General features: G+C 52.1%; 1 long non-coding RNA gene across 11 annotated transcripts in view; it reads left to right on the top strand.

Annotated features, from left to right (window-relative positions):
• Positions 1-13,149, top strand: part of LOC121144169 — a 39,318-nt gene extending 26,169 nt beyond the window's left edge. For 3 of the 11 annotated variants that reach the window (XR_005881484.1, XR_005881493.1, XR_005881485.1), the window contains 5 exons: positions 5,309-5,411; positions 5,920-6,021; positions 6,285-7,366; positions 7,488-8,585; positions 8,710-13,149. This is a non-coding gene — a long non-coding RNA (uncharacterized LOC121144169). Of the gene's footprint in view, positions 1-5,308; positions 5,412-5,919; positions 6,022-6,284; positions 7,455-7,487; positions 8,586-8,709 lie in introns of all 11 variants that reach the window. The other 8 variants (XR_005881494.1, XR_005881492.1, XR_005881491.1 and 5 more) reach the window with 8 other exon arrangements.
• Positions 13,150-13,456: the final 307 nt, after the last annotated feature.

Here is a 13,456-nt window from a genome sequence, read left to right as displayed (position 1 = left end):
AAAACTAAGACTTAAAAATAAATAAATAAAAGAATGTAGTGGTGTACACCTTTAGTCCCAGAACCTGGGAGGCAGAGGCAGGCTGATCTCTGTGAGTTCGAGGTCAGCCTGGTCTACAGAGCAAGTTCTAGGACAGCCAGGGCTGTTACACAGAGAAACCATGTCTCAAAGAACCAAAATAAATAAGTAAAAGAACTGTGGGTTCAGCAAGTCAACTTATTGGGTAAAATCTGAGGGTGACTAGGGCTAGTTGGATAATTCTCACCTGTCTGTGGCAGACTGGGCAGATATGGTCAGGCCCAAGCCTGTCTGCCCAACACCTGAAAGCCAATACCATAAGGACAAGGGCTTTGAGGAGGGGCTTCCGGCCTTGTTCCCATGTACCTCTTAGAAAGACAGTGGACGCAGCTGGCTTGTATGGAGTCCCTGAAGGCAAGTCAGACACTGCCCTCCATTACCTCAGAATGCTTTCCTCATGACTCTCAAGCATCCTGTTGGTAGGCCTGCATCCTGAGACTGGGGCTCAGGTGATGGTAATGTGACCACCCTCCACTCCAAAACTTCTCTCCTGACCCAAGTCTTATTCTGAGGTCATCAGGGCGCGGTATTCAGGAGAGAATTGGCTCCAGGAATATGAAATTTTAGCAATTTTAGCAGGTGCTTACTACAACCGGTCACGGTTGTTGTCTCAGGGAGAAGACCCCAGCCAGCTGTAGAGTTGGGGGCTGGAAAGATGGCTCCGGGGTAAGAGTACTAGATGTTCTTCTAGAAGACCTGTACTTGGTTCCCAGTGTTCAGTTAGGCAGCTCACAGCTATCTATAACTGCAGCTCTAGGATTCTGATGCTTTTGTGTGTGTGTGTGTGTGTGTTGTTAGGAATATGGCATGAGGTAGGACACGACGGATCCCATGGGGGGGCAAACACGCCATCAGGCAGAGCTTATATGGAAAGGAAGTTTTTATTGGAAAGGAAAGGGAGTGGGGTCAGGGAGAAAGAGAGGGGTGAGAGAAGAAAGAGAGAAGGAGGGAGAGGGAGAGAGAAAGGGAGGAAGGGAGGGTAGGAGGGAGGGAGGGAGAGAGAGAGAGGGAGGGAGGGAGAGACAGAGACAGAGACAGAGACAGAGACAGACTGGCTCCCCAGAGAAATGGCAAAAAAGACAGAGCAGAAGTGGGTGGGGTTTGTCTCTTAAAGGGACCTCCACACATGTGTGCAGAGCCAGGGTACTGCCTGCCATGTGCAGAGGGGTGACACACTGTGTCAGATTCCCAAGGGGCAGAGCCAGATTTGCCTGGATTGTTATGCATGTACCCTCCCATAAGTTAATTAATTAATTACTTAACTGCAGGGTTGAAGCTAAGTGGTCTATTGAAGGCCACCAGTCCCTTGTTCCCTGGCTCCCATGTAAGTGAGTGAGTGGGGTGCATAGTTCCTAGTGTCAGACCGGCGAGGGCTTGGGGGCTCGGGCTTGGGCGTCAAGGCTGCAGCTCCACTCTCTCAGAAGCCAAGGACGCCGTGGAAGAGCAGTGGATCAATCTCCCAGAGCAGTAAGTTTCATTTGCTAGAGTTGGAGCTGCGCCATCCACCTGCTTGAGGAGTCGCTAATAACCGCTGCGTTTTAATGGCGCTAAATTAGCTGCAACAATATTGAAGCTCCGAAGGCTCCAGGAATTGAGTGCATCGGGTGGGGATGAATTCCAGAGTGTCTTTGCCTCAGGGCTGGAGAGGAGGAGGGGGAGGGACGCAAGGAGGGAGAAAAAGAATGAGAAGGGCGGCTACAGACAGGAGACCAGACAACCGGATGGAGTCACAGTTCAGATGCCCAACCCACCGCTCAACTGTGGACCTCCCTTCCTAAATAAACACAATAGCCACACCGAGAATCACAGCCGGAGGATGGCTGATTGCTCCTGAGATGCTAGGCCCTGGCCTAAGTGCTTTGCAAATGTTCACTAATGAACTCGATCTTCATGCCTCTGACGAACTAGGTCAGTCTGCACTGATGGCCGCTAGAGAGCATCCCTGGACTTGCCCCGACTTTGAGGCTATCCCACGACATCGTTTCTGCCTTCTTCCCTGAGTGTGGTCCAGCCTCTAACTGCTTCAGTACCCAGAACACAGCAGAAAGGGGCTGGGGATGAGACTCAGTTGGTAGAGTATTTGCACGCATGAAACTGTGAAGTCCATCCCCAGCGCTGCTGGGTGTGGTGGTGCACACCTGTAATTCTGGCCCTGGGGAGGGAGAGGCAGGGGGAGAAGTTCAAAGTTACCATCTACTACAGAGCAAGCTTGTGGAGCCAGCTTGTGATAGAGTAGACTCTGGGTGATGCTGGGGTTAATTGTCAGCTTGACAGGATCCAGAGTCACTGAGCCCCCAGGTGGACCTGGAAGGAATTGTCTTGATTCTGTTGAGGTGGGAGGAACCATCCTAAAAGTGGGCAGCACACTCCCTGAGCTGGGGTCCTGGGCTGCAGAAGGAAGAGTGATCAATACCCGTTTTCCTCTGCTCTCCTCTTCCCGACTGTAGAAGAATGTGACCTGCTGCCTCAGGTTCCTGCTGCCCTGACATTTAGCCGTGATGGACTGTGAGCGGAAAAACTCCTCTCCTCCTTTTAGTTGCTTCTGGCAGGGAATTTTATCACAGTCACAGAAAGGTAGCCAAGACACCCTATCTCTCAAAATAAATACCCTAAAAATAATAAATAGGTAAAGTAATAAAATAGGCAAGGAGCCATAGCAGGGAACCCAGGCTTGAGGCCTCCTTCTGACATTCACAAACCGCGTGGCTGGGGCAAGATTCCTAAGCATTCCTGGGCAATGTCTGTTTCTGGGAGACGCGGCAACATGGCACCTGTGTGCGCAGCTAGATCACATGTGTTGAATGCCCAGTGCAGAGTCTTGATAATTAGCTTCCTGGTCTCTTTTATCACTGCATTCAAGACTATCTGCTCCCTCTTAAAAGCCAATACGTGTCACAGGCCTACACCCTACAGAGTGACGAGGATTTGTCACCTTCCAAATACAGGAGCATCTGGGAAGTCCAGTGCACAGGGCTTTTGAGGGGGAGGCTCTTGTCAGAGAATGAACCTGAAAGCTCGTGTTGAGTTGGTCCTGGGTGTATGGCTTTGATTTTAATCCAGCTCATACATCACCTTGATTACTGGATTATTTTATATGTATGTATGTATGCATGCATGCAGGTGTGTATGTATATCCCCGGAACACACACACACACACACACACACACACACACACACACACACACACACACACATACTGTGTATGTACACATGATGGAGGATGTCCTTCTGTATGCTGTGATTATATGCTTCTCTTATTGGTTGATGAATAAATGCCGATTGGCCAGTAGCCAGGCAGGAGGTATAGGCAGGGCTACCAGACTAGGAGAATTATGGGAAGAGGAAAAGCAGGGATCACACCAGAGAGAGACACCATGTAATTGCTGAAGCAGTAACATGCCGTAGCATTATGGGTAAGCCACAGCCTTGTGACAATACATAGTTTAATAGAAATGGGTTAATAATTAAGAGAGAGATAGCCAATAAGAAGCCTGAGCCATTGGCTAAACAGTTTATAATTAATATAAGCCTCTGTGTGTTTATTTGGGACTAAAGAGCTGTGGGAACAGGCAGGACAGAAACTCTGTCTACATACACATGTACACACTAACATACATATATATGTGTGTGTGTGTGTGTGTGTGTGTGTGTGTGTGTGCACTGCAGAGACCACAGGTCAATGGCAGGTGCCTTGTATCTCCACTTGCTTTTTACCACAGGTCAATGGCAGGTGCCTTGTATCTCCACTTGCTTTTTACCACAGGTCAATGGCAGGTGCCTTGTATCTCCACTTGCTTTTTACCACAGGTCAATGGCAGGTGCCTTGTATCTCCACTTGCTTTTTTGTTGTTGCTGCTGCTTTTTGAGGTGAGGTCCTCCACTAAATCTGGAATTCCCTGTTCTTTTGAGACTGGCTGGCCAGCAAGTCCCCAGGGAATCCTCCTGTCTGACACAGGCTGACACACTCAGCTTTTCCATGGATGTTGGGGATCCCAACTCATCATGCAGCTTCTGACGGAGCCAGCTCCCCAGGCTATGGATTGTTCAGAGAAATCTTCCATATGCCATGGTGACTAGCTAAGACCCGAGGAAGTCTGTGAGCCTCACAGCAAAGGCCAAGGGAGGACTGCAGGCCATGTGTGTCATATGTGTAGACTCCATGATCCCGGAGAACACAAGGCTGTGCAGAGTGGCCATAGGGACACACCGCCTCAAAGTATGACTATGGATCAGAACACACCAGCTTCAAATATGCCCCTCTGGCACAATGGCTATTTTGAGCTGCCTTGTTTCAGGAACTCCTTTCAGCAAGTCCTAGCCTCCCTCAGCTTTTCTTTTCTTTTGCATTTTTATTTCCACAAACTCAGATGGTGAGGCCCGAGGCTTAAGCTTCCCTGTAGATCCACTCTGGAGAGTCAGCAATTCTTCCCAGCATGCAACAGGAACAAATACCAATCAACTGCTGTTTGTGTCTCTCTCGCTAATCTGTCTTTTGTTACAGAAGCCCCAGTTAATGACTACAAAGGAAAAAGAGGGAATTATTGTTATTTTTTATAGTAGTGGGAACTGAGGGCAGAGGGGGTCAGATGTCTGGGGTTACTGGAGACCTGTGTGCTCCTTGGGTGATGAACTGGCCTGGTCCCCTGGTTAAAAGCAGGGGATCCACGATAGGGAGGACACCACGAGGTCCACATCCCGCGGTCAGTTGCCTTGTGGGTCAAGAGAGGAGCAAGCACTTTACAGCTTAAGTCAAGTGCCTACTTTGTGCTTCACATCGGGGAGCTGGCCCCTGGAGGGGGGGGTCACTTCTGAGCACCTCCAGACTCCGAACTTCACAGAAATGTTAGGTCAAAGGGAAGATAAGCAATGAGCATTGGTTAGACCAGACGGTGCCAGAGTACTGGGAGTCTTAGACCAGGGGATTGTGGCTGGGTCAGGAGAGGTGGAGTGCAGGCAAGCTTGCACAGTACACAGAAGGGCTCGCCACATCTATTCAGGTGAACAAGGGGCGTGGCCGGGGAGGAGGGAAGGGGAGGGATTTCCTGCCCCCCAAATATTTCAAGGTTCTTGTTTGTTTGTTTTTGAGACAGGATCCATCTCATTATGTAGCACGGACTGGTCTGGAGTTTGCTGTGTAGACCAGGCTGGCCTAGAATGTAAAGAGATCCACCAGGCTCTAGCACTCGTCTGTCTTCCTGGGTGCTGGGATTAAAGGGAGTTTCTTTCACAGGCATTTCAGGCTGGGAGAAGGGCCTGGTACCAGGATGAGTGGCTGGAGATGGCTGGTTCAGTATCACATGGGACCACCGGGAGGTGGTTTTGCCGTATCTCAGGTACTTCGTGGAGACCAGCAGGTGGATAGTTGTTGGTGCTTTGGTCAGGGTCACTACTGCTGTGGTGCAATACAAGCAGTGAGGACAGGAACCGAAACAGGGTGGGAACCTGCAGGCTGGAGCTGATGCAGCGGACACGGAGGGAGCTGCTTACTGGCTTACTCCTCATAGCTTGCTCAGCCTGCTTCCTTTTTTTTTTTTTGGTTTTTCGAGACAGGGTTTCTCTGTGGCTTTGCAGGCTGTCCTGGAACTCACTTGGTAGTCCAGGCTGGTCTCGAACTCACAGAGATCCGCCTGCCTCTGCCTCCCGAGTGCTGGGATTAAAGGCGTGCGCCACCAACGCCCGGCTCAGCCTGCTTTCTTATAGACCAGAGTACCACCAGCTCAGGGATGGCTCCACCCACAACGGGCTGGGCCCTCCCCCATCAATCACTAGTAAGAAAATGCCTTATAGACTATAGTCTGGTCTTATGGAGACCTTTTCTCAACTGAAGATCTCTCCTTTCAGATAAGTCTGGCTTGTGTCAAGCTGACATAAAGTTAGCCATCCGGCTTGGGGCCTTTTGGGGAGAAACCTCAGCTGGAGTTTGGATAGGAGTTGAAGCCACAGGTAAGGATGAGCCTGCTCACAGAGCAAGGACAGAATCTCACCAGTGGGTGGGGGGACCTTCCTCAGCCCAGCCTCCCGGGAGGGAGTGACATTTCAGTACTGGTGATTCTAATTGAATTTAATTGTCTCCTCCAAGTTACGCTAAAACCTTTTCAAAGTCCCCTGAAATTAGGGACCATCGATAACACCACTCCTTGGGGGCTTTAATCCATGTCCTCCCCAGAACGGTGATTAATATTTTACAAGCTAATCATATCTTTCAGGCAGGCTGTCAGCAGAGGATCCGCTGTCTCTCATCAATAATAAAGTGCTCCCAGGCCCTCACTCCGAAACCTCCTGCATAATTCACCCAGAAACCCTCAAACAAAGGAGCCCATGGCCCAGGCTCCTAATCGGTGTCCTTCTCAATTATCCACAGAGCGGGGAGGGGCAGGAAGCGGTGGAGAGGGGAGGGCAGGGCACAGAAGATCTGATTGATGGCCCACATCTGGTTCTCCTCTTTAACATGCACTCACCTGCCTCTGCCTTCTGTCGTCTGGTGTATAGCCTCCCCCCACCTCATTTATACCCATCTCCCTCTCCGTCCTGCCCTTCATTGTCCTCTTGTTTTCTTCCTAACCAGGACACTGCTCATGGTCTTGACCAGCCTCTGCCCACAGCATCCCAGGAAGTTGAATGGGTTACCATGGTACCCCTCCGATGGATGATTAAACCGAAGTCCACTGCTCCAGGGTCACAGCATGGGTGATGGCTATCAGAACCCCTAACATCCTTAGACTGTGCTCTTCCCCTGTTAGTCTTGTGCCAAGGAAAACAGCAACCCTGTACACCTGGGCATGGAGGCTAAATCCTTACCAGCCGCAGCGTGTTCCTCGTCTTAGGGGTGGTAGTGGACAGAGCTGGCCATGGCCTCTCTTACCCTTGGGGTTCCGTCACTGAGGACAAAGATCAGAGGCAAATAGGCCAGGGGTAAAGTGAGCTGGGGGAAGCGGGAAGGACTTATACACAACAGGAGCCACTGGCCTCTGTCCTCGCTGGCATTGCTGGGAAGCTCCGCTGGGCATATTTCAGGGTGAGAGCTGTCCCAGTGCCAGAGGACACTGGAGCCCAGTTCCCTGCATTCAAGCCAGGAGGCTGGAGAGCAAGGCCGCCGGGAGTGGGATGGAGTCCAGTGAGCCGTCTTGGTCTGTGGAAGAAAGGCTTCCTCCTCCGTGGTCACTCTTTCATGGCTTTCTAGGTCTCTATGGCTGGCTCCAAAGTTGGCCTGAACAACAGCACGGCCTGATGCCTGGAGCCTTACCTCGACTTACCAGAAAACGCTGCCCATCTTCTTCCCATTTGTAAGGTCGGCTGGAAGGGAGGACAGACAGGGGACCGATTGAGCGGCCGGCAGCCGTTCAAAGAAAAAGCTGCTTGCGGGAGGGATGATTCTGGTATGAGCATTAGACCCCCTCATCTGTTCACAGGTGGGCGTGCCTATGGACAGACGGATGGGAAGGAGAAGAAGTTCTCTTTTTGTCCCGCAGTTGGATGTTGCTAGGGGTTACCGATGTCTGGTGATGGATAAACATCTCTCCTCCTTGGCCTTTGCTGGTGTTGGTAGGGTGTGGGAGCAACACTCTAGAGGAGTTACTTCAACTGTAAAACCAAATTGCTTCTGAGAATTGTCACAGTTCAACCGAAACGGAGGTGTTGTGCAAATGGCATAGCCTTGGCTAATCCGTCTCACCTCTGTCTTTCGCCCGGGGCAGCCCAGGGGTGATGAGCCTGTTCAGTTTACCTCAGGTACACAGGGATGCTCTGAGAACCCCAAGATGTGGTTCAGCTGGGCATCCAGATGGAGAAGTCAGGGTCAGAGGGAGCAGCAGGCTGGGAGTGGAGTGTGAGGAGCCTGGCCAGTGTCTAGAGCCTTGAGTCTACTACTTCAGGGACACTGGTGGCCTTAGGTGACCTTCAGCCTGACTCCCCACTCCTTCATGGTTGCCTCATGGAACTTATGTAGTAATCCTGAATGCCAACTTGGCAAGGTCGCTTAGAGGAGGGAGTGAGACAGTGTGGACAGACTGGACCCAGCACCCAGGTACTCAGGCACAGTCACGCCCCTGGCTATGGTTCCCGGTGCCCCCACCTCCTCACTCACTGTGCTCAGCCACAGACTGTCCCCACTCGCAGGCTTGGCTGTGAAGGACTTGGTAGTGTGGTACCTCCTCAGGATGGCCCGCCTACTGCTTGGACCCTGTGCCCCTTAACTCTTGTGTATTTTACACCCATTTTAGATCCCACAGAAGAGGCCCAGAGAGGACAAGTTGCTCACAAAGGCCACACAGGAGCTCAGGAGCAGAGCCCAGAGAGGTGGCTAAGTGGTTTGGAGAGACATAGAGACTTAGGTTCAAGTCCTGATCCAGGGCTCGGTCCTCCAGAGTGGATACTGTTGATGTTTCCCCTTCCCACACCTTCCCTTTCTCAGATTCTCTTTTAAAGACAGGATGCAGCTCAGTGATGAAACACCTGCCTAGGTGTGAGGTACCATCCGGATCCCTAACATTAAGAAAATAAAATGATCAGTGAGTGTGTGGGGGTGACCCCCAAACCCGCCTTGGAGGATCTAGGGAGGAGGAAGATGGCATTCTTTGTCTGGCACTCAGTGTGTGGTCACAAAGCCCTACTGTGTTCTTTGCCCACCCTCAGGTTCTCTGCTTTAATCAGTGACAATTTTCTGGGCACCAACTCACTGAGGTCCCACGAGGGGCCTGCTGCTATGTGCCAGAGGTTAACCTGCCGGGAATTGTGCCCAAGGACAAGGCGAGGCAGGGACGTTCACTCTCCACCCTGCCTGCTCCGGGGTCTGGCAGGTGTCCTGGCCTCCTGGGATTCACTAGGGCTCAAGGTGACTCAGCACCTCTCCCGGAGCACTAAGGAGGCGGAGGAGGAAGACATCGCTGGTGCTGCGGGATCTAGTTCCAGCCTAGAAGAGACATTTGCATTTAAATGGAGGCCTGGAAGTCTGTAAATCTGCATTTCCCAACCGCGGAGCCCTAATGGTTGTTTAATCATGTTTAGATGAACCCCCCTGGAGCACTGGGGGCTGGTGCAGTGTGTCTGAGATCTGTAACACAGACTGAGAGCAAGAAGGGCTCTCAGGCAGGGAACTCTTTCCTTCATGTCCTCTGTCCCGGACAAATCAGTCATTCCCGAGATGCACTAGGCCTCTGCCTCCGCCAGGAGGGCCTCCTGGATTACTGAGAAGAAGCAGAAGTAGGATTGGCTCCAAAGTCCCTCAGCCTTGTCTGTTATGATAAAGCTTGTGGGGGACGTTGGCGGATTCCACGGCAGGCGAGGGTGGCCGAGGCAGAGGGACAAACATGCCAGGCAGACAGAGCTTAAGTGAGAGGTTTTATTAGAAAGGGGAGGGAAGGGGGAAATAAAGAGGACACAGGTAAAGAGACACAGAGACAGAGAGAGGACAGAAAAGGGAGACAGGAAAAGTCCTGTCTGCCCCAGGGGAACGGCAGGGAGAGAGAAAGAGAGAGTAAGTGGGCGGGGGTCTTTCTTTAAAGGGGCCCCTGCACTTCCATGCAGACTACGCAATCATGGAACCCTGGGCTGACCAGGGTACTGCCTGAGTGCATTCTGCCAGGTGACAGGGGCAGCCAGCACAGTGTCTGAGTCCTTACATTGCCTTCCAACATTGGGTGGAGTAACGGTGTTGCTGAGACCTGCCCCTCACTGACTCCGGGCAGAACCGCACATGCCCAGTTCCTAGATCACCCCAGAAGGGGGCAGGGCCTAGCCAGACATGTAGAATGCCTGGAACACAGTAGGACCTTCATCATGGTGGTCAGTGTAGGCTGCCCTTGAGCAGGATCAGCCTTTCTGGGATTTGCTTTGCGGCTGAGTCTCTCAGCTAGCCTTTGATGGGGGCTCATTTCAGTGCGCACCGGTCTCTCTGGGACCCAGACTTCCCGCCCCCCCTCACTGACGGTAGAGCATTCAGTTCACTAACAACACCCTCCAAGTGTCCCTCTTTGTCACTGAGCATGTCCGAAGTAGGGGTGCAGGTTCGACTTCCCTGCATGGCTGCTGTGTGTGTGGATGGCACCAAATGGCATCCTTGTCATGTGCATCATGTCATCCAGGGAGGTCCCAGTCACACTCTCAACCTAAGCGAGGGAAAGCAGCTTTCTTGAGGTCACCCAGCAGGACTCAGTGCTCAAGCCCCATGGGTACTGGGCACGTGGGGCCGGGGCCTGCGTCTCCTGTTGCCTCCCAGGCCTCACAGCAGAGTTTCACAGGAGGAAGGGTTCAGCTCCAGACCAGGTCTATCTTGGTGTATCTTCTGAGTCCTTGACTCCTGGAGGTCCAGCTCTGAGCACTCAGGCTACAGGTAAGATGAGGCCTGGGGGTGCTCAAGCCCTGTGCCTCCCACTCTGGAAGTTGGGGTCAGCTCCTCCTAACCCCCCATCACCTGTCTAGATCCCAGGCTTTGAGACAGGATGGGTGACCTTCAGGGGCCATCTGAGGCTTTTGTTCCCTGAATTACAGGTTGCTCTCACCAGGGACAGCCAGGTTGAGTGGGTCAACCAGGAGCTCAGCACCCAAACTCTGATTCCTCAGGAACTTCTCTCAGATGTAGATGGTTCTAAACATCACCCACTGGCTCAGTCTTCAAGGAGATGGGCAGCATTCTCTGGAGAGAAGTGTGTTAACACAAGCCTTTCCCTTCTACTCCAGCCAATCACTAGAACTTGACCTCAGTGCCCCCTTATTCCCTGCTTACTCCTCCTGAGACTTGACCTGTGACCCTACCAAGAGTCCCGTCTTACATCAGTTCCCCTTAACAGTGACCTGTCATTCCAGACATGCCTCTGTGCCCATTGCCCAGGGACTCGACTGCTGGGAGGCATTTGCTCTGACATCTCTATTCTCCCGTCCCTTTCCTCCTCTACTGAAGGAAGGTTCCAGTCCTCTCGTCTTTTTAGTCTTTTTAGATCGAGGACTTCTAAGGCACATGGACTCTGTCTTATCCCTAGCCTGGGGCCAGGCATGGACTAAGTGCTTAATGAGCTCTTGGATACATTGTTGCTGAGACACGAGCAGTAGCACTCAGGAACATGGTGTAGCTTATCAGTGTTGTACAGCTCAAAGGCATCTGCATCTTAGCACCCAGGAACATGGTGTAGCTTATCAGTGCTCTACAGCTCAAAGACCTGGCATCAGGCAGGCCAGGGTTTGAATCTCAGGCTCAATCCTTATTAATGTCAGGCAGTAACTGACACTGAGTGACATCTCGACACTCGTGGGTTTGCTGACTCTGGACCCATGGGATCTGGGCAGACAATTACTCTTGCCTCTGTCTTCAACACTCTCAATCAGCACATGGTAGGACCCGTAGGTGGGGTGGGGTCATTGCCATTGTTGGGTAGCCCAGGTTGCAGTGAATGACCCTGGGCTCCCGGTCCTCTTGCCTCCAGCTCCCTGGAGTTGAAATGACAGGCCTGCACCACCACCCCTGGAGATTGTACTCACGGCTTTGTGTGCGCTAGGTGGGTACTCTACCAACTGAGCCACAGCCCGGTCCATTCTTGGTGCAACTAAAGATACATGGGAAGCTGGTCAGGCAGCTCTCAGCACCACCTCCCTATCCTGTTACAAAGCACCCTTGACCCAAATGACCAGTGCTGTCACCAGGGTCACCCCTTAAGTCCCATTACCCCTTTCCCAGGTCATAGACCAGCCCTGCCCAGCTCCTTGGCCTGACACAGCTGACTGGAAATGTGCTCTTTCTGAGCCTGCCCCCACCACTTTCCCATCGGAAAAAGCAATTAGACCGTGTTTACCGGAGTGCATGGTTGCAATCTGTCGTTCCTATCGTATATCCTGTGCACTGGCCCACTTCTCACATGCTTCGCTTAGGCCTGATGGGAGATTTGCATAAGCAGTAAAAATAGAACTGGGAAAAAGCGGGGGAGGGATCAGTGTGGGGCCAGAGAGTTAGGAGTACAGCCCTAGGCATCTGGGTGGGTCAGGGGGAACTGATGGTGGGTGCAGGTTCTTCCCTTCTCATATGATTTGATCTTTTGCCTCTGTTGGGCGGGCAGTCAGGTCACTATGAGAAGTCAGGCTAGCCTACAGGGACCTGCGTAGCCAAAGGAAGCTCTCAGTCAGAGAGATACCCTCCCCTACAGGCACCCCTGTGTGTTGATGCATCCAAGCTGCATGTGGCTTGCTGCTAACCCGGAGGCAGGCTGAGTGGTGTTATTAGCTACACAGCTTTGAGAATGAGCCAAGGAGGCTTCCTGGAGGAGGCTGTTCTAAGAACCGAGCTCCGGGTCTCCGACTAACACCTCCTCCATCTGGAACAGTGCCTGCCTGGGTGGAGTAAGTATCTGCTGGATGCTTAAAGGAATCAAGTACGAGCTGAGGGTGGGAGAGAAGCGGAAATGACCCAGAGAAAAAGGAGGGAAGGGGCTGACAGGTAGAGCAGGGTTGGGAGTGAGCAGTGGGGTAACAACACTGCAGGAGAGTTCCCTACAGTAGAGGTGAAGCTTGAAGACCTGGCGGGGCCCCAGAGACTCACTGGGATGCCCCAGAGCCATGCAGAGCCCAAGAAGACTGGGCAGGGAGAGGTACTTTATCTAATTGGTTGTAGGGAGGATGGCACTGGCTGCCTTGGGGAGGAAAGGCTGGAAGGCTTTGAGGTGTCATCTCATGTCCAGGCAGAGGGGACAGGGCTTGGGATGGCGGGCTTGACAAGGAAAAGAAGCAGGTGCCTGCAGAAGGGAGAATGGGTAGGCTCCAGGGAAGGCAGTAAAAGACTAGCAATGACTGTGTGACCTCCAAGTCCTGTAAGATTTGTACTTCTCACCGGGTGTTGGTAGCAAAGCCTTTAATCCCAGCACTTGGGAGGCAGAGGCAGGTGGATCTCTATGAGTTTGAGGTCAGCCTGGTTTACAGAGTGAGTTCCAAAGCTACATAGAAAAACTCTGTCTCAAACAAACAAAAAGATTTGCTCTTCTCTCATCTGGTAGTGCCTTCCTGTGAGCTTTCCCAAAATCCACCCAAGGACCCCAGTCCAACCTGTACAAGATGTGTGGCTTTCTTTTTAATTAAAACATATTTACCCATCTATTTGTGAGTGTGGATGTGAATGCACACTTCAGGGCACACAGAGGACACCTCCCTTTTTGGAGTTTGTTCCCTCTTTTCCGTTCTGGGTTCAACTCCTCAGGCATGCAAGCTCACCTCCTTCACCCCACCCCATCCCAACCATCTGGCAGGTCTACATGATTGCCTTTCTGCCTTGCGAGTCTCAACTGACCCACCTGTAAAATGAAAGTGTTCCCTGCACGGTGGGTATGTGGGGAGTAAGCACTCTAATTTTCCATCACAGGCCGAGGCAGCCTGCCTCAGACTGGGGGGAGGCAGTAGGGCCGGC

Source organism: Mesocricetus auratus, unplaced genomic scaffold (genome assembly GCF_017639785.1).
Source record: "Mesocricetus auratus isolate SY011 unplaced genomic scaffold, BCM_Maur_2.0 Super-Scaffold_100014, whole genome shotgun sequence".
Taxonomy (NCBI): domain Eukaryota; kingdom Metazoa; phylum Chordata; class Mammalia; order Rodentia; family Cricetidae; genus Mesocricetus; species Mesocricetus auratus.
This window is presented reverse-complemented; position numbering and strand designations above follow the sequence as displayed.